We start from the raw sequence: 18062 nt of genomic DNA, 5'->3' as shown, positions 1-18062 counted from the left end.
TCGTGCCTCAGTCTCCTCATCTGTATAATGGTCATGCAGGTACCTTCCACTTTTTGAAAGGTTGCTTTATGCCACTTTGCTTTTGAAAAAGACCATTAGTACCTGTTTTTGCTAACTGAAATCCAAAGAGGATTTTTGCTTTTATGATAAAAAAGGTATAAAGTGAAGACAGCATTCAGCATTTGTTTTGCTGCAAGCATTATATAGAGGCAGTGCACACCCCAAACAGTGAGGGTGGCCCCACCAGGCTCGTTCCCAGGAAACTATACTCAACATGTCAAACTCAAGTCACTTCAAGCTTTGAACTGTGTCTGATCATCTGTTTCTTCCTTTCCTCAGTTCAGTTCAGTTCAGTTCAGTCACTCAGTCGTGTCTGACTCTTTGTGACCCCATGGATTGCAGCATGCCAGGCCTCCCTGTCCATCACCAACTCTCGGAGTTTACTCAAATTCATGCCCATTGAGTCGGTGATGCCATCCAACCATCTCTTCCTCTGTCATCCCCTTCTCTTCCTGCCTTCAAACTTTCCCCGCATCAGGGTCTTTTCAAATGAGTCAGCTCTTCGCATCAGGTGGCCAAAATATTGGAGTTTCAGCTTTAGCATTAGTCCTTCCAATGAATATTAGGATGGACTAGTTGGATCTCCTAGCTGTCCAAGGGACTCTCAAGAGTCTTCTCCAACACCACAGTTCAAAAGCATCAATTCTTTGGCTCATCAATTTCTCTCCTAGGATAGCTACTTTATTTTATGCCATTTCAGCAAACAAAATGTTTCACAGAAACACTCTACTTCCAGGTAGTGGGAGAAGCTTGTAATGCTGCCTACTTGGCAGGGCTGTTATAAGGACTTATTGAGTTAAGGTATGGAAAATGCTTAGAACAGCCTAGAAGAGACTTCCCTGATGGCCCAGTGACTAAGACTCCGTGCTGCTGATGCAGGGGGGGTGGATTTGGTCCCTGGTCAGGGAACTAGCTCCTGGACAAGGAAATGGCAACCCACTCCAGTATTCTTGCCTGGAAAATCCCATGGACAGAGGAGCCTGTCGGGCTGCAGTCCATGGGGTTGCAAGGGTCGGACACGACTGAGCGACTACACCCCCACCACCACCAGGAAACTAGATCTGCTCGCAACTAGGAGTTCAAATGCTGCAACTAAAGATCCTGCAACGAAGAGCTCGGGCAACACCTAAGACCTGCGGTGGCCAAATAAATATTTGGGGAAAAAAAAAGGAACAGCCTGGCATGTAATTACTGCTGAGAACGCTGGCTAAGGATCATTTCCCCACCCCCCACGTGGGGCCTTCTGGTGGAGGTGGAGGGGAGTGTGTCTTGGTCGGCTTCGGCTGTCATAGCAACATGTCATAGACTGGATGGTTTAAAGAGCAGACACTTATTTTCTCACAGTTTTAAAGGCTGCCACGTCTGAGATGAGGGTTCCAGCGTGGTCAGGTTCTGCTGAGAGCCCTCTTCCTGGTGAGCAGACGGCTGCCTGCTAGCTTTCAGCTCACGTGGACTTCCCTCGGAGTCTGTGTGGGAGAGAGATTTCTGTCCTCCTCTTCTTAAAAGGATACCAAGTCTATTGGTCAGGACTGTACCCTTATGATCTCATTTAATCTTAATTTTTTAAAATTTTATCTTTATAAATATTTTTAACACCAAAAACATGTTGTATTGGGGTATAGCCAATGAACAGTGTTGTGATAGTTTCATGTTGACCTCACTTGATCTTAATTGCTTCTTAAAACCCTCGTTTCCAAACACAGCCATATTGGGGGTTAGGGCTTTAGCATATGAATTTTGAGAGGAAACAATTCAGCCCATAGCCGAGTGGAACACTGCTCCGAGAACCCAGGTGCTGTGGGCACACCCGCCAGAGACACAGAGACCCAGACCTTTTTTTAGCCCTGTGGCAGGAGCTGGTTTTCCCAGGGGGAAGAACGGTATCAATCTGCTAGGAATCAACCAGGCCTGATGGGCTCCTCTGTCCATGGGAATTCTCCAGGCAAGAATACTGGAGTGAGTTGCCTTTTCCTCCTCCAGGGGATCTTCTGACCCAGGGATCGAACCTTTGTCTCTTATGTCTCCTGCATTAGCTGGCGGATTCTTTACCACTGGGAAGAATGCGTTCTAAGCCCTAGGTCCCTGCAATTGCAGTGCCAGGGGGGTAGACTTCCCCTGATGGGTGCCAAATATTGAGGGCAGAGCTCATGTTGATGTGTACTATACCCCAAGAACCCCTGCTCCCCATCTCTCCAAACTAGGGAGAATCCACTGCTGTGAGCTGTGCATTACCAATCCCACTTGCCTATTTTCCTGGGTGCTGTGCAGCCTGGGGCAAGGACATCCTTTTTCAAGGCGGGTATCAAATTTGAACTTGAAAAACTTGCATGGTGGCATTGGGTCTGGGTTAGGTTAGATCTCCCCTTCATAGGGCTGAGGTTGAGCCATGTCAAAGCACATGGCGGGTGAGATGTGTGGGGCAGTTCTGAGGTTTGTTGCCTCAAGCTGGAGATAAAAGCTGGTAGATTCTGCCCCTCCATATGCTCAATATCCCTTCTCACAGCCCTACTGCTAAAGGGCTGTACTAGTTAGCACTGTTTCCGTTGTAGGTTATTGAAACCCAAATTAGACTAGCTTAAGCAAAAAAAAGTATCACTTTCAGGCACAGTTTGATCCAGGGATTTAAACAATGTCATCAGCCTTTATCTGCCTCTTGGGTTCTCCGCTAGACTGTGTTCTGTATACTGGCTCTGTTCTAAGCTGGTAGCCTTAGACTCATCTTTCCAACCTAACAAGCCCCTAGAAACATCACTTCTGTCTTCCCTAAACCAGGGAAGAGTCTCAAGTGGCTTGCACAGGAGCATGTCCATCAGTGAACCAATTAGCACGGGGAGGGACCTCTGCCTGGGTGGTGGAACACTTGCCCATCCCTACACTCTTGAAAGGGGGTTGTTGTTGTTTAGCAGCTAAGTTGTGTCTGACTCTTTGGGACCCCATGGACTGCAGCACACCAGGCTTCCTTGTCCATCACTATCTCCTGGAGCTGGGGGTAGGGCAGCATGATTGACAGCTGCCCCGCTACTACCTGGAGAAGGAGAGAAGCTCGCAGGGTGAGTAGAGGAAGCAGGAGGGGAAGTGAGTCGCATATGCAAAAGCCATGGCTGCCACCTTCTTCCAAGAAGGACCTGCCCAGGCTTTTTGTCTACAAATCAGAACGTCAGCGCAGGAGTGTTCAAGCTCATCAAGTCCGCCCCAGTTTACTAGACAAAGAGAGCTGAGGCCACGGTAAGTGCCTTGCTCAAAGTCATCTTCTAGTCTCCTGCAAAGGCATGACATCATTCCTGGCTCCAGCTCTAATTATTCCAGTCAAGAGCCAAGGGCAGTGGCCAGAGGGCTGTTTGAGAATCCCCTCTTCTGCCAGAGAGCCAAGAGGTGAGGGGGTTTGGCAGCGGGCTCTTCGCTGATCAGCCCAAGGCATTTGTCTCCCCTGCTTCTTGCCCTTCTCAGGATTTACAGGCCAGGAGCCCCCACCCTCCACCCCTTCTCCATCTGCCGCCTGCTGAGGACAAGGAGACTGCACATGGCTATCAGGGCCCAAGAAAGTGTGGCTGGGAGACTGGCTAAGAAGGAAGGGGAGGTTACAAAAGTAGGGAGCCAGATCTCCATGTGTGGGAGTGATTCATCTGAGGGTCAGAAAGCTGTGCAGACTTTTAGAGGGGGGTGCCGTAGGTTTGAAAAGCATAGTAAATTCTGATCAACGTGGGACTGATTCTCAACCCAAATCATTTACAGGTGCTGTCTTCATCAGGGGTCCGAACTCGGGGCAGGACATGAAGTTGGGCGAGGAACCAGGAGGGAAGGCAGCCGCCCTGCCCTCCCTCTGGCCTCATGATCTCAGGTTTTCTCTCCATCTCTGTGCACATGGCCATCTGGACCCGCCTTCACATGTCCTCCATGTGACCACCCACCTCCCACCCTACCTGCGTCATGCCTGCCCTTCCACTAGAGCATTGCTCTGCTTTCCTTTCGCTCCAGAAATTCTCCTGTATCTGCAGACCGGCTAGGGTCATGCCTTCTCTAGAGGCTGCCTTGGTGGCTCTGACCCTGCTTTGCCACCCCAGGGGACATTTCACTATGTCTGGAGACATTTGGGTTGTTGCCTATGGAGGGGTACTCCTGGCCTCTGGTGGGAAGAAGCCAGGGATGCTGCTAAAACACCTTATTCTGCATGGGATGGCCCCCACAGCAGAGAATTATCCAGCCCAGTGTATGAATGGTGCTGAGGTTCAGAAACACTGCAGCTTAGAGGGCCTGGGGCTGTGTTCCTCAGCTTTGACTCACTTCCCTCAGGCTGAACCTCCTCTTCCAGGAAAGCTGGTTTGCCTGGGTTCAGATCCCAGCACCCCTCCATCCACTAGCTGGGTAACCTTGGGCAAATAACTCAGCCTCTCTGGGTCTGTTTCTCATCCAAAATGGGGTGTACGAGAGCATCGACCTCATACTGTTGTGAAGGGTAGGTTACTTTCAGTGCAGTTCAGTTCAGTCCCTCAGTCGTGTCCGACCCTTTGCGACCCCATGGAATGCAGCACGCCAGGCCTCCCTGTCCATCACCAGCTCCTGGAGTTTACTCAAACATGTCCATTGAGCCAGTGATGCCATCCAACCATCTCATCCTCTGTCGTCCCCTTCTCTTCCCACCCTCAATCTTTCCCAACATCAGGGTCTTTTCAAATGAGTCAGTTCTTCACATCAGGTGGCCAAAGTATTGGAGTTTCAGCTTCAACATCAGTCCTTCCAATGGAAGGTGACTTTACATCATCTATATATTAGAGGACTCTGAGATATATATATATATGTATATATATACACACACATATATACATATACAGAGAGAGAGAGAGAGAGCTGGGCTGTGAGAAAGCACTCACTATATGCCAGTGGTATTTACTCAGTGGTCCTCTGGGTTGACTCTCCCTTAGGGAACGTTTTGGAAATTTCCTGTACCTTTGAGGGTGGAGGTGAGTGGATATTGTCTTGTACTGTAGTCTTGTCTGAGAATTTACCTATTGAAATACTTGTTTTATTAGAAACTTTTTTTTTCCTTTCTAGGGCATCAGTTAAGGCATCAGGTTGACAAACAAATTATGTTTCTAGATAGGTTATACTATCAACAAATTTACTTGCAGGTTATTGAAGTATTACACAGTATTTTTAAACATTTGCAGGTGTGTTGTTGTGGCTTATAAGTTTGAGGTGACTGAGCTCACGGGACCACTCTTATGATTTTTGTGTGAGATCCCCACCCCTACTCCATCCAGTTACCAACCAGGGTTCTTTGCCTCCTTAATCAACCAGAAAATGATCGGAGGCCAGATGATCCAGGCAAGGCTTTACTGGGGCCCTGCTATGGTTTTTCCTGTAGGATGTGAGAATTGGACTACAAAGAAAGCTGAGCGCAGAAGAATCGAAACTTTTGAACTGTGCTGTTGGAGAAGACTCTTGAGAGTCCCTTGGCCTGCAAGGAGATCCAACCAGTCCATTCTGAAGGAGATCAGTCCTGGGTGTTCATTGGAAGGACTGATGCTGAAAGCTGAAACTCCAATACTTTGCCACCTGATGTGAAGAGCTGACTCATTTGAAAAGATCCTGATGCTGGGAAAGATTGAAGGAGGAGAAGGGAACGACAGAGGATGAGATGGTTGGATGGCATCACTGACTCAATGGACATGGGTTTCGGTGAACTCTGGGAGTTGGTGATGGACAGGGAGGCCTGGCGTGCTGTGGTTCATGGGGTCGCAAAGAGTTGGACACAACTGAGCGACTGAACTGAACTGCTCAAATAGGGGAGAGAGAAGAAGCAACAGGTTCCCTTGTTTGCTCTGCTCCCCACTCCCCACTGAGCCTGTCCCTTACGTGGGTGAAGGTAGGGATGTGTCCGGGGGTCAGGCCTGGGGGGTGACCTAGGTGGACTGCCACCTCTTAGGCGGTGGTCTGTCCGGGGATGTTTGCAGTACCCTGCTTTTGCTCTCACGGAGAAGGCAATGGCACCCCACTCTAGTACTCTTGCCTGGAAAATTCCATGGACGGGGAGCCTGGTAGGCTGCAATCCATGGGGTCGCTAAGAGTCAGACATAACTGAGCGACTTCATTTTCCCTTTTCGCTTTCATGCATTGGAGAAGGAAATGGCAACCCACTCCAGTGTTCTTGCCTGGAGAATCCCAGGGACGGGGGATCCTGGTGCGCTGCTGTCTATGGGGTCGCACAGAGTCGGACACGACTGAAGTGACTTAGCAGCAGCAGCAGCTTTTGCTCTCAACACCCTGTTTTTGCTCCAGGATCCTCAAAAGTGGCAGTTGGGTGTTTTGATCTCTTGGTATCTTTTGGGTCAGAATTTGCCCCAACCGTGGCATGCGTGGGGTTATTTTTAGTCCCATACGGTTTCTTTGTATTTTGTTGCTCAGGGAGAGGTGTGTCCAGGTGCAAGCATGTAGCTCCGCTGCAAAGGGTCCCAGGTCCCAGCCTGTCTCACCCCCACCCTCTAAACTGAAGGCTTGGCACAGAGGCACATGTTGAAGCAAGTCTCCGCAGCTCTCTCCCTGCCCTCCAGACACACCCAGGATGAACCCGGTCCAACACTGCCCTCTGCCCTCCTCCACCTGCTCTGCAAGCGCAGGCCCGCAAGAGTGGACCTCAATCCAGTGGGCACGCAGAGCCAGGCTGGGGCACCCCCAGCGGAGGCAGGCACCCAGCCTCACCTGCTGCCTGGTCTAGAAAAAGTCCCAGTGTTCTGAGGAAGGGTTTCGCTTCCCACTGCACTCTCCCGTCCACTCAGCCCCGGGATCCTGCATTTCAGTGTTGGTCTGGACTCCATACCTTCCCCTCCCCCAAGAGAAACACTCGGTGCGCTCTGTCATATTTATCCTTGTTATGAAATGATTGTTGTAAGAAAAAATGGACAGTCACAGAAATAGAAATCACACCTTCTCCTGTTATACAGAAACAATTCTGCTAATATTTTTATTTTTTTTCTTGGAAATCACACCCCTGTGTTCCATTTTATTTTTTAACAACCCATTTGCACATGCTGTTTTGTAACCTGCCTCCCCACCACCCCCCACCGCCCACTCAGCTATGTATCTTAAACATCTTTCCAGGTCATTAAATATTCTTCTACCAAGAAATGTCAATGGCCACCCAGTGTTCTATAAATAAACCATTATTTATTTAGCCAGTCTATTGATTGCTGGACATTCTGTACCTCATTCTTGCCCTTGTCTGAATGCTGGCTCTACTACTTAATGGCTGTGTGATATCGGGAAAATCACCTCCTCTTTCTGAGACTCGGCTTGTTGGGCTATCTGTCCCCTGAACTGTCTAGTACCCCGGTGCCCTGGGGTTTTGCTTTGCAGAGCCCAGGTTGACATTGACATGGCGCTTGGCATGATGCCTGAGACGCGTGCTCCAAAATGTGTCCTGAGTGTGAACCCTCATCCTTTTCTCTGCTGCCCCTTCTGCCTCTTGTTCCAGAGCTTCTGGTTCATCGTGGCCAGCCTGAAAGACTGTCCCAGGGCATTCCCGTGACTGTCATTCTCAGTGTCTCTGGCTCCTGGCTGCAGGAACAAGAGTTTGTCATGCCCTCTGCACTGGAAACTAGCTCCCAGGGGGACCTAGACTCACGAGAAGGCCAGCTTCTTCCAGCTGACCCCAGATTTCAGAGCAGATCTCTTAAGGCGGAGCCTTTGGGAACTCCCATGGTGCAAATCTTCCCACCCTTCACCTCTTCCAGATGCGTGTGCTCAGTCAGGTCTGACTCTTTGCGACCCCGTGGACTGTAGCCCCTTGGGCTCCTCTGTCCATGGAATTCTCCAGGCAAGAATTCTGGGGTGGTTTGCCGTTCCCTTCTCCAGGGGATCATCCCAACCCAGGGATCGAACCCCCATCTCCCGCATTGACAGTCATATTCTTTACCTCTGCACCACCTGGGGAGCCCCTGGACTGCAGTACTTCTTCACAAATCAGGGCTCCATGGGCCAGCTCTCAATCTTCCATACCCTTTTAGGGGAAGGAGAAGGGGCATGAGCTGCCCACCTCAAACATCCCATGTATATGGTCGTCTGAAGCACTGGAAGGGCTCTGACCGGGCTAAGAGGTTCTTACTCCTCTGGACCTACCTGGTAAGCACAGGGCGGGGTGGGACGGGAGCAGGGGAGAGGGGTGTGTCAAGGTACTGGGAAGGCAGGAAGGGTCATGGGAGAGCAGGGAGGGTGCGGGCAGGGAGGCAGAATCGCAGATAGGCCTCCAAGTATTGAGAGGATCTTATCCTTTCCAGAGTCCCAAAACCATATGGAGTCAGTGTCCGTCAGTCAGTTCAGTCACTCAGTCGTGTCCGACTCTTTGCGACCCCATGAACCGCAGCCCGCCAGGTCTCCCTGCCCATCACCAACTCCTGGAGTTCACCCAAACTCATGTTCATTGAGTCGGTGATGCCATCCAGCCATCTCATCCTCAGTTGTCCCCTTCTCCTCCTGCCTTCAAGCATTCCCAGCATCAGGGTCTTTTCAAATGAGTCAGCTCTTCGCATTAGGTGGCCAAAGTATTGGAGTTTCGGCTTCAGTCCTTCCAGTGAATATTCAGGACTGATCTCCTTTAGGATGGACTGGTTGGATCTCCTTGGAGTCCAAGGGACTCTCAAGAGTCTTCTCCAGCACCACAGTTCAAAAGCATCAATTCTTCAGTGCTCAGCTTTCTTTACAGTCAGTGTAGAAACCTTTAAAACTGAATGTAACTCATTTCAGTTTAGTGAGGGCCTACTATGTGCTTGCTAAGCACTGGCAAAGGATGCTAAAGAGAGCAGAAGAATCCCACGTTCTGTCCTCCACAGGGAGTGCTGTCACCCTTTGAGGGTAAATACCCCTCATTTTCTGAGAACTGGCCTTCTTAAATGGGATGGTCAGCTCCCCTCTGGCACTTTGGGGGGATTTCCATCAGCATGGTAGAGCGGCAGGAGAGCCGGCCAGGACAGCTCTGGGTCAGTGGCAAGCATGGTGTGACTATCTGCCATAAGGGACTCACCCTTAAGGGCCTGGAAAGATGCTGGGCTCTGCCCTTTAACTAATTGGCCTTGTTGTCGTTCTTGTGAATATTTTAAAATGGTTTCTTACTCTCTTCTTGTAGCACAATGGTTCTCTGCCTGGCATGAGTTTGTCCCCCAGAGACATGTGGCAACGTTGGGGACATTTTTCGTTGACACAGATAGAGGGAGTGCTACTGGCATCTCGTGGGCAGAGGATGCTGGTAAACGCCGTGCGATGCACAGGGCAGCTCATGATTTGCGATGCGGTGGAGAAGCCCTGCTGTGGCTTATTGGTTCTGGCCACTGTCTCTGTGATTTCTCTAATAGCATCTCTCCCCATTTCCAACTCGGGATTTCCAGTCCACCGTGGGCTGGGAACCTGATTAGTCAAGCTCGCTAGTGGGACAGGCTGGGGCCCGGGACCCTTTGCTGCCATGCTGCAGGGCTTGTACCTGGACACACCTCTCCTGGAGCAATGAAATACAAAAAACTGTATGGGACTAAAAAGAACTCCATGCACGCTCAGTTGGGGCAAATTCTGGATCCAAAAGATACAAAGAGATCAAAAAACCCAACTGGCCACTTTTGAGGCGCCTGGAGCAAAAAACAGGGTGTCAGGAACAAAAGCAGGGTACTGAGCATGTCCCCTGCACTCAGCAGCACCAGAGGGGTGGGCAGAATACCTAAGCCAGCCCTTTGGCCTGATCCCTGGGCCCAGTCCTACACTGAACCCATATAAGGAACAAGCTTGCCTCCCCTCACCTTGGGGAACAGGGCGTAAGCAAGCAAGGGAACCTGTCATTTGTTCTTTCTTCCTGCTGCAGTTGGGGCCCCAATAAAGCCTTGCTTGAATTTCTTGTCTGGCCTGTAGTCAATTTCTATTGATTGACCAAGGTCAAGAACCCTAGTTGGTAACACTAAGTGCTTCCTAAATAAAAAGGAAGTGTGGAATCCAGCCCCTTGGACAACTCATGGGGCCAGCGCATGAGCTTCGGGAGCCTGACTCAAGCCTGGCTGGGCCTTGGGGACTCACTGCAGGACTCAGTGACTCTAGCAAAGATGGGAGATGCCAGGGACAGTGGTCCTGGGCCTTCAAGAGGAGTGTCCATTCACAGAGCGCATTCGTCAGGGCTCTCTGGTGCCGGAAGGATGGCTTCCTCCCACCAGCTTGGACCTTGGCCCGCTCCGCTTCTCTTTGACTTTTGCCCATTCTCTTTGACTGCTGGATCCTGGCATCTTTGGTTTCTGTTCCCAACATTCCAATCCATGGCCATTTCCCAAGCTCCACCCTGCTCCATGATTTGTCTCCTCCTGGCCTCACCTCACAGCCAGGAAAACAGAACAACAGGCCCTCTTTCTTCTGTCTGGGTTTTCCATAGTGTTCTGCGTGGGCAAGGGGACACACTCGTGACCTCTGGGTAAGTGAGGCTTTACCGTATTTGGTTTGGGAACGTACCACATGGATGATGTGCCAACGCTCTGTTCCAAATTTTTCAGGACTTCTTTGCTTATGATGGATGGAAATGAACACTGGCTGAGCTAAGCAAAACAGGAAATCTATTGGAAAGACCCCAGAGGTGTCTCAAAAATTCCAGGGCAGGCCTGCTTCTAGGCCTCAAGGATGTACTGAAACCAGGAATGGGGCACTGTGGAAGCACAGAGAGTTTCTCCTCCCATCTCTGTTTCCTGCCTCTCACTCTCCACCTATAGCCTGTTTTTCTAGGATGTACAGAACACGGGGTAGAAAAGGCAAAGTGAAAACAACATGGCTTCTCTTCAAAGGAGCAACTAATCTGGGCAGGAACCTCTTGGTTCTGATTCAAAACTCTGAGGGAAGGACTTGGATTGTAGGTATGCAAATAAAACCCTAGGTATCCAGGGTGATGCTTATATTGATGGCCAAGACAGGACACTGAACCAGAGCTTGTCACAGATGCAGTGGGAGACCTCCCATTTGGAGTGATGAGCTGTGAATAGCTGGGCTGGGATGAAATGAAAGCAGAGACACTCAGTAGTGCTAGTCTTGGATGGGGAGGGTCTGGCTTAATTCTACTCAGACTTTTAGGAGAAATTATGATAGCCTCAATCCCCAAGAAGCAGTCCATCTGATGACAGAGTCAGACAGACACGCAGATAGAAAACTGCACACCGAGCTGGAATGTCGAGAAAGATGATGCAGACAGAGTGCCCTGTATGTGCCAGAGACAGCAGCATTCCTCGGCTCGTGGCCCCTTCCTCCATCTTCAAAGCACATTACTCCAACCTCTGCTGCCACCATCCCATGGAATAATGGGATTACCTCCTTTCAGTCTTTGACCTTCTTTCTTTCTTCAGGCTTTGACCTTCTTGTCTCCCTCTTAGAAGGACTCTTATGATTATTAACACATAGGGGCCCATGTATTATCCAGTGTAATCTTCTCATTCCAAGATCTTTTATCACATGAGCAGAGTCCCTTTTGCTACATAAAGTAACACATTCACAGGTTCCAAGGATTAGGATGTGGACATTCTTGAAAGTGAAATGTTCATCACTTAGTCATATCTGACTCTTTGAGACCCCATGGACTGTCCATGGAATTCTCCAAGCAAAAATACTGGAGTGGGTAGGCAGACATCTTTGGGGAAACATAATCTGGCTTCCCGCAGCCTCCTTCACCACCCTTCTTGCTTTCCTCCAAAGTGATTGGATAGTCTGGGGATGGCATGACACTCCTGGGATGGGCAATGGTCAGCTGCGGTGGGGGAGCAGCTCCAGCTTTGGGCTTTCTGGATTAAGTCTGCTTAAGCAGGTCCTCTTCCGTGGCTGGGTCCAGCCAGGCCCTCAATCCCTGTGTTCCAGATTTTCTGCCTGTGACTGGAGGTTTCATCAGGGTTCTACAGGGTTGAGGAAGGGAGTTGGAGGTCCTGCCAGTTCTGCATCCGGCTCTGCTTTAATAAAGCTGACTCTTAATGCAGGTCCCTGATTAGCTCCTTCTGGTCTACTGCTGATGGGCCAAGAGCCCAAGGTGGGAGATGTGAATGCAAAGCTCCCCCCGTCTGCTGTTAACCATGTGCTCACAAGACCACCAGAGACATGAGGGAGCGTGAGTAAGAAGTACGATGCCCAAAGCAAGGAGGGTAAGCATCCCCATTGTGCTGCACATGGAGGCGTAGTAGAGTTTTACATTCTACACTGGGGTTACATTTCGGAAAAGACATTAAAGCAGATCCTGGGAGCATGTTCAGGAGGAAAGGACTAGAAACATGTCACATGATGAGCAATGACAGGAAGTAGGAGAAGAATTACCGTTTGTTGAGTGTCTCAGTATTAAGATACTTCACATGGAGATGCTCTAATCACTCCATAAACCCTTGAGAAAAGCACATTTATCCTCTTTAAGAAACAAGCAAACAGGAGCTCAGATTGCTTAAGAATATCTTCTAGAGTCATTTGGGAAAGGAAGGGGTCAGGCAGGACTTGGAGTTGGGGGGTCTATCTGACCCCACCCCCTCAAGTCAAGGCATCGACCTTATTCCAATGTTGCTTCTCGATAGAAGAATTTTGTCCAGAGAAAGCCTTTGAAGCAACTTCTAGTTGCCTACCGAATGGTCATTCTTGCTTTTTCCTGTACCAACAGCACTGTCATTTTAGCTGCGGCCGCAATGAGTCCAGATTTCAACAAACAAGACGTATCCTATAGTTCTTTGCAGCTAGTGTAGTCCATGCAACACAATTTCAGCCGATGTGACGAAAGGAGAAGTCTGCTGGATGCTTCTGGAAAAGCTTTGTTTTCTCATTGCTTTCCATTTCTTTCTTCCTGCCTGGAGTGTGGATTGGCGTCTGGAGATGCAGCAGCCACCTTGCAACTGTGAGGCAACCACAAGGATGGGAACTACTAGTGAAGGGTGGTGGAGCAGAGGGATAGAAGGAGGACATCAAGAACCTCACAGAGTTGTCACACTGGCTCGGGGTGGCCTGGCCCTAGTATAACGTGAAGAAGTAGCAGCTACCTCTGCATTCGCTTAAGCTGCTGCGGTCTCGTTCCATTTCACACAGCTGAACCCAATCCCTGTTAGTAAAATGGGACACAGCACTCTCCATACCTGCCTTTGGAAGAGGGTTTAGAATTTTCTTGTGTTGCCAGGGACTGTGGAAGTTTCAGGGAAACAGAAACTGGCTTAGCAAGATGGAGAAGCTTCGAGCTATGCTCTTAGTTCTTGGCCTCAGTGGAAAAGCTGACGAGGAGGTGGGGCAGATCTTACCATGGGAGAGTTTGAGCAGGAACTGAATGATACTAAGTGGGGCCAACTGAAGGGACAATGTTTGGATTTGAACAGGGCTGAACCAGATGAGGTCTGCATAGCTGAGCATTCGAGAAACCCCGTTACACCATCACCTGACCCTCCTAATTATGAGTCTTTGCAGGATCGTGCAGTGGGCTCTTTCCCACATGCATGGGGAAGGGAATAAGCCTCCCCTGATAAAACAATTCCCAGGACTGGGATAGCCTCAGAAGGAGAATCGCAGAGGTTGGCTGTGATGAGATGGCTGAATTAGATAATCTGGTTATGCTGATTTTGTGTTTTACTTTTCCCTCCAGATCTCCCACTTCTATCATGTTGTCTCCCAAGAGGTGTACCCTTCAAAAGTTTCTCAATTATAAGTGCCATACAACCCCCAAAAGGGAATTTCTTGACTCAGTTAACTCAAAGTCTTAGAGGTTGCTATTTTCAGGTCTGTTTGGATCAGGTGCACAGATGATGTCATCAAGAGCCTGTTCCTTCCTTCACTTTCTGCTGCTTATCCTTGAGCAAGCTTCATTCTCAGCCAATTTTTGCCTGGTGGTGGCCAGACAGCTATCAGCAACCTTAGACTTACATCATAGCAACCCATGCCGGTGAGACAGCAGTTTTTTCTCCAAGGAAAATTGCTGAGGAGGGCTGTGATTGGCCCAGCTTGGGTCACATGCCTGCTTCTGACCAATCATGGTGGTCAAGGATACCCAGTGTTCTCCTTGGTTAGACCTGGATCATGTGCTCCTCTTTGGAGCCTGGCAGACTGCTCAGTCTTTCCAGGGCTGAGAGAAGGGGTGGAGTCCCACCAGGAAAAAGAATTAGATGCTGGATGGGCTAAAGCAACATACAGTCTCTATGTTAGGGGTGTTTCTCTCCCTTTCACTCTCTGACTGAAGGCTACACTCTGATGTTGGAGCCTAGTCACCTGGTAAAAACCTAAGTCTTTCCAAGACCATTCTACCTCTCCTGGAGAAAAGGGGGAACATTTTTGGGCTCTTTAGGAAGTATAAACTCAGTTTAGCTTACCAAGTAAAAGCTTATGACTTCAGTGTTCATTTCAACTGGGATTGGCTACTGCTTTGTAAGATCCCTACCTGGCTTAGCTTCCTTTGCTCTTATTCTTCACCTGCTGCTACCTAGAGGGCACAGATCCGAAGTAAAGGTGCTAGGCCGTTTGACATCTGGATTTGTTGTGACTCTGCCAAGAAGGCTTCTAACTCTACCGTCCTCTTCAGGCCCAGTCACCATTCTCTTCATGGAGAAGGATGAGGTGTCTATATCTGTTAGAATGAATTAGGCAGCATATGGCATAAGTGATGTGATTAAGTCCCTGCAGCTTCCTTCTCATCCCATCTTGGGTCTCTGGCTCTGATGTTGGCTGCTACTTTATAAGCAGCCCTAAGGAAAGGTTCGCGGCTTCCCAGGTGGCTCAGTGGTAAAGAATCCGCCTGCCAGTGCAGGAGACCTGGGTTCAATCCCTGGGCTGGGAAGATTCCCCCGGAGAAGGGAATGTCAACTCACTCCAGTACTCTTGCCTGGGAAATCCCAAGGACAGAGGACCTGGCAGGCTAACAGTTCATAGGGTCGCAAAGAGTCAGACACGACTGAGTGACTGAGCACACACACACACAAGGAGAGGCCCACGTGGGGAAGAAGTGAGGTCTTCTGTCAGCATCGTGTGAGTGAGCCATCTTGGAGCAGATCTTTCAGCCCTACAGACAGCTTGACTGTAACCTCAGGAGAGACCCTGATCCAAGAACCACCACTTAGTCTGCTCCCAGATTCCTGGCCTTCTTATCATGTCAGATGATAAGTGTTTGTTTTTTTTAGGCCACTAAGTTTTAGAGTAATATATTATGTGGAGGCTGGAGAAGGAAATGGCAACCCACTCTAGTATTCTTGCCTGGGAAATCCTATGAACAGAGAAGCCTGGCAGGCTCCAGTCCTTGGGATTGAAAGAGTCAGACCCGACTGAGCGACTAAACCACCACCACCGTTTTACGGCAGTAGATAATGAATACGCCGCATCCCAAATTACTGTCCAAACCAATGTCGAAGATATCCTTTGAAAATGAAAATCTACTCAAGTAATTTTCCTTTTATAATCCTGTAGCTATCCACAACTTTCAAGGTAAAGCCCTAATTTAAAGCTTAGCACACACGCCCCCCCCACCCCCGGTGTCTCTCTGCCCAGCGCCCAGGCTTCATTTCCAGGCATCCTCTTCACCCACCTTCGTATAGAACTGTTGGCACTTCCTTAACCAGGCCAGGCTCTCTTTAGGCCTAGTCAATGTTGTCTTTTTGCCTGGGTTGCCCCATTTTTTCTCTTTCTTTAGCTAAGTAACCCACCAACCAATGAATGAACAAGCGCCTAAGCAGCCCTTGAGGTCTGTGGCGCATGGGCTCTAGTTGGTCCTGTTGACCTTCACATCCTGGTATTTTAGCCAAGAGACTATGGCCGAGACGCGGGTGGGGAGTACCTAGAAGTGAATTCCTGCTTGGAAACCCTTCACAAGTTGTCCCTGAGTGAGATAACCAAGAGCTGCTGGCAGGTTTTGGCAATGCTGACATGTCCTCTGTAATTACTCTCAAGTTGGCTCATGCCTACGTGTCTTATTTCCGCAATACAAGCCCCATGGTGATACCTGTTTACCTTAGTCCTTCCTCCTCTGTCAGTCCCATTCCACCGCTCCCACTCCCCCGGGGGTGCCCGGTGCCCACGGTGTACTCGCCCCGTGAATGCCAGGGAGGGCTGAATGAGGGGGACGGCTGGGTGGTTTGCTGGCTCAGGAAGGCAGTAGAGCCTCCTGGTCTGTTCCCCTCACTGTTACAGGCAGCCTCGCTCCCCCATTCTTTTAGGGCAGGTTGCCTAGAAGCAGAGCCTGAGGCGGTCAAGGCGAAAATGTAAGCAGGGAAGGGAACTAAGGGGCTAGGGAGGATGCTTGGCAAACAGGTGGGCTCGGCAGAGGTCTCGCATCAGCTGGTCCCACGAGGAGCTCGGGAGTATGAATGGCACCAGGAGTTTGTCCCTTCCTGAAGCACAGAGACTGACCTGATGTATTCCGGTATCATCCGATCATTGCTCCTGTCTGGAAACAATCAGCATTTCTGGCCAGACAGCTCCAGTAGGCTGGGGCAATTCTCAGGAGTCAGTTGAGAGCAGCTCACACTCACAGCAGCTGGGGTTGGGGTGGGGTGGTGGGGTGGAGGAGGTGGGTGCCAACCTGGCACAGGGAAGCAACTTGGATATGCAGCTCCTGGCCTGAAGCTGCCCCTCTGCATCCACCGACCCCCAGGTTTAAGGCTGCCTGGAGCCTCTGAGGCTGGGGGCCCAAAGCAGCCCTTTGGTCTGCCTGTGGAGCTGTTTATGAAGGAAGGCCTGGTAGAGGGTGGGATAACCACCCACCCCATTCATGTCCACCCGGAACCTGAGAAGGTGACCATATTTGGACATAGAGGCTTTGCAGATGCATTAAGTTAAGGATCTCAAGGTATAACTATCCTAGATTTGGCTTCCCACGTGGCACTAGTGGTAAAGAACATGCCTGCTAAGCATGAGATGTAAGAGACACAGGTTAAGTCCGTGGGTCGGGAAGATCATGCCAACCCACTCCAGTATTCTTGCCTGGAGAATCCCATGGACAGAGGAGCCTGGTGGGCCACAGTCCATAGAGTTGCAAAGAGTCAGACATGACTGAAGTGACTTAGCATGCAGATTTGGGAAGGTGGGGCTAAATCCACTTTCGTGTCCTCATGGGGCTTCCCTGGTGGCTCAGAAGATAAAGAATCCTCCAGTAATGCCGGAGACCTGGGTTTGATCCCTGGGTCAGAAAGATTACTCCAGTATTCTTGCCCGGAGAATCCCCATGGACAGAGGAGCCTGGCGGGCAACAGTCCATGTGGTCGCAGAGAGTCGGACATGACTGACCAAGCACAGCACACGGTGTCCTTCTAAGAAGAGAAGAGGACGCACAGAAACATGGGGCAGAGACAGTGTGATGGAGGCACAGGCTGCAGGGATGTGTCCTCAAAGCAAGGAACACTGGGAGCCTCCGGAGGCTGGAAGAGGCAAGGAAAGATCCTCCCCTAGAGCCTTCAGAGGGGCAGGGCCCTGCGGGCACCTTGATTACAGACTTCCAGCTTCCTACATTGAAAGTGAAAGTGAAGTCGCTCAGTTGTGTTCGACTCTTCGACCCCATAGACTGTAGCCCACCAGGCTCCTCCATCCATGGGATTCTCCAGGCAAGAATACTGGACTTGGGTTGCCATTTCCTTCTCCAGGGCATCTTCCCAACCCAGGGATCGAACGCAGGTCTCCCGCATTGCAGGCAGACGCTTTAACCTCTGAGCCACCATAAAATTCAATTCCATAAAATTCAATTCCATAAAATTCTCCTGCACTTGGACAGAAGAAATTTCTGTTATCCTAGGCCACCCAGTTTGCGGTAATTAGGGTAGCCCTTGGAAACTAATACAAGCCCTAAGGCCTGTTGCCGTGGGAAACATAGCCCCACACCCTCTACCCACCCCATCCCTGCCACTCACTTCAATTAGTTCCCCTCCCTGAGCCCCAGTTTCCTCCCTTGTAACTAGAGAGGAGTCAACAAACTGCTGGAGCACTAGGCTCACCGAAGAGTCCCAAGCTTAGTTTATTCAGTTTAATTAGAGACAGGCCAGTTCCCAGGTGTCCTTCCATAAACCCTGCCAGGTCCT

The 18062-nt window shown here is 50.0% G+C and overlaps 1 long non-coding RNA gene across 1 annotated transcript in view; it reads left to right on the top strand.

Annotated features, from left to right (window-relative positions):
* Positions 1–7228, top strand: part of LOC132346423 (uncharacterized) — a 30033-nt gene extending 22805 nt beyond the window's left edge. Inside the window, exon 2 of the long non-coding RNA XR_009496253.1 lies at positions 5423–7228. This is a non-coding gene — a long non-coding RNA (uncharacterized lncRNA). The remainder of the gene's footprint in view (positions 1–5422) is intronic.
* The last annotated feature ends 10834 nt before the right edge of the window (positions 7229–18062 follow it).

This window comes from Bos taurus, chromosome 10 (genome assembly GCF_002263795.3).
Source record: "Bos taurus isolate L1 Dominette 01449 registration number 42190680 breed Hereford chromosome 10, ARS-UCD2.0, whole genome shotgun sequence".
Lineage (NCBI taxonomy): Eukaryota > Metazoa > Chordata > Mammalia > Artiodactyla > Bovidae > Bos > Bos taurus.
This window is presented reverse-complemented; position numbering and strand designations above follow the sequence as displayed.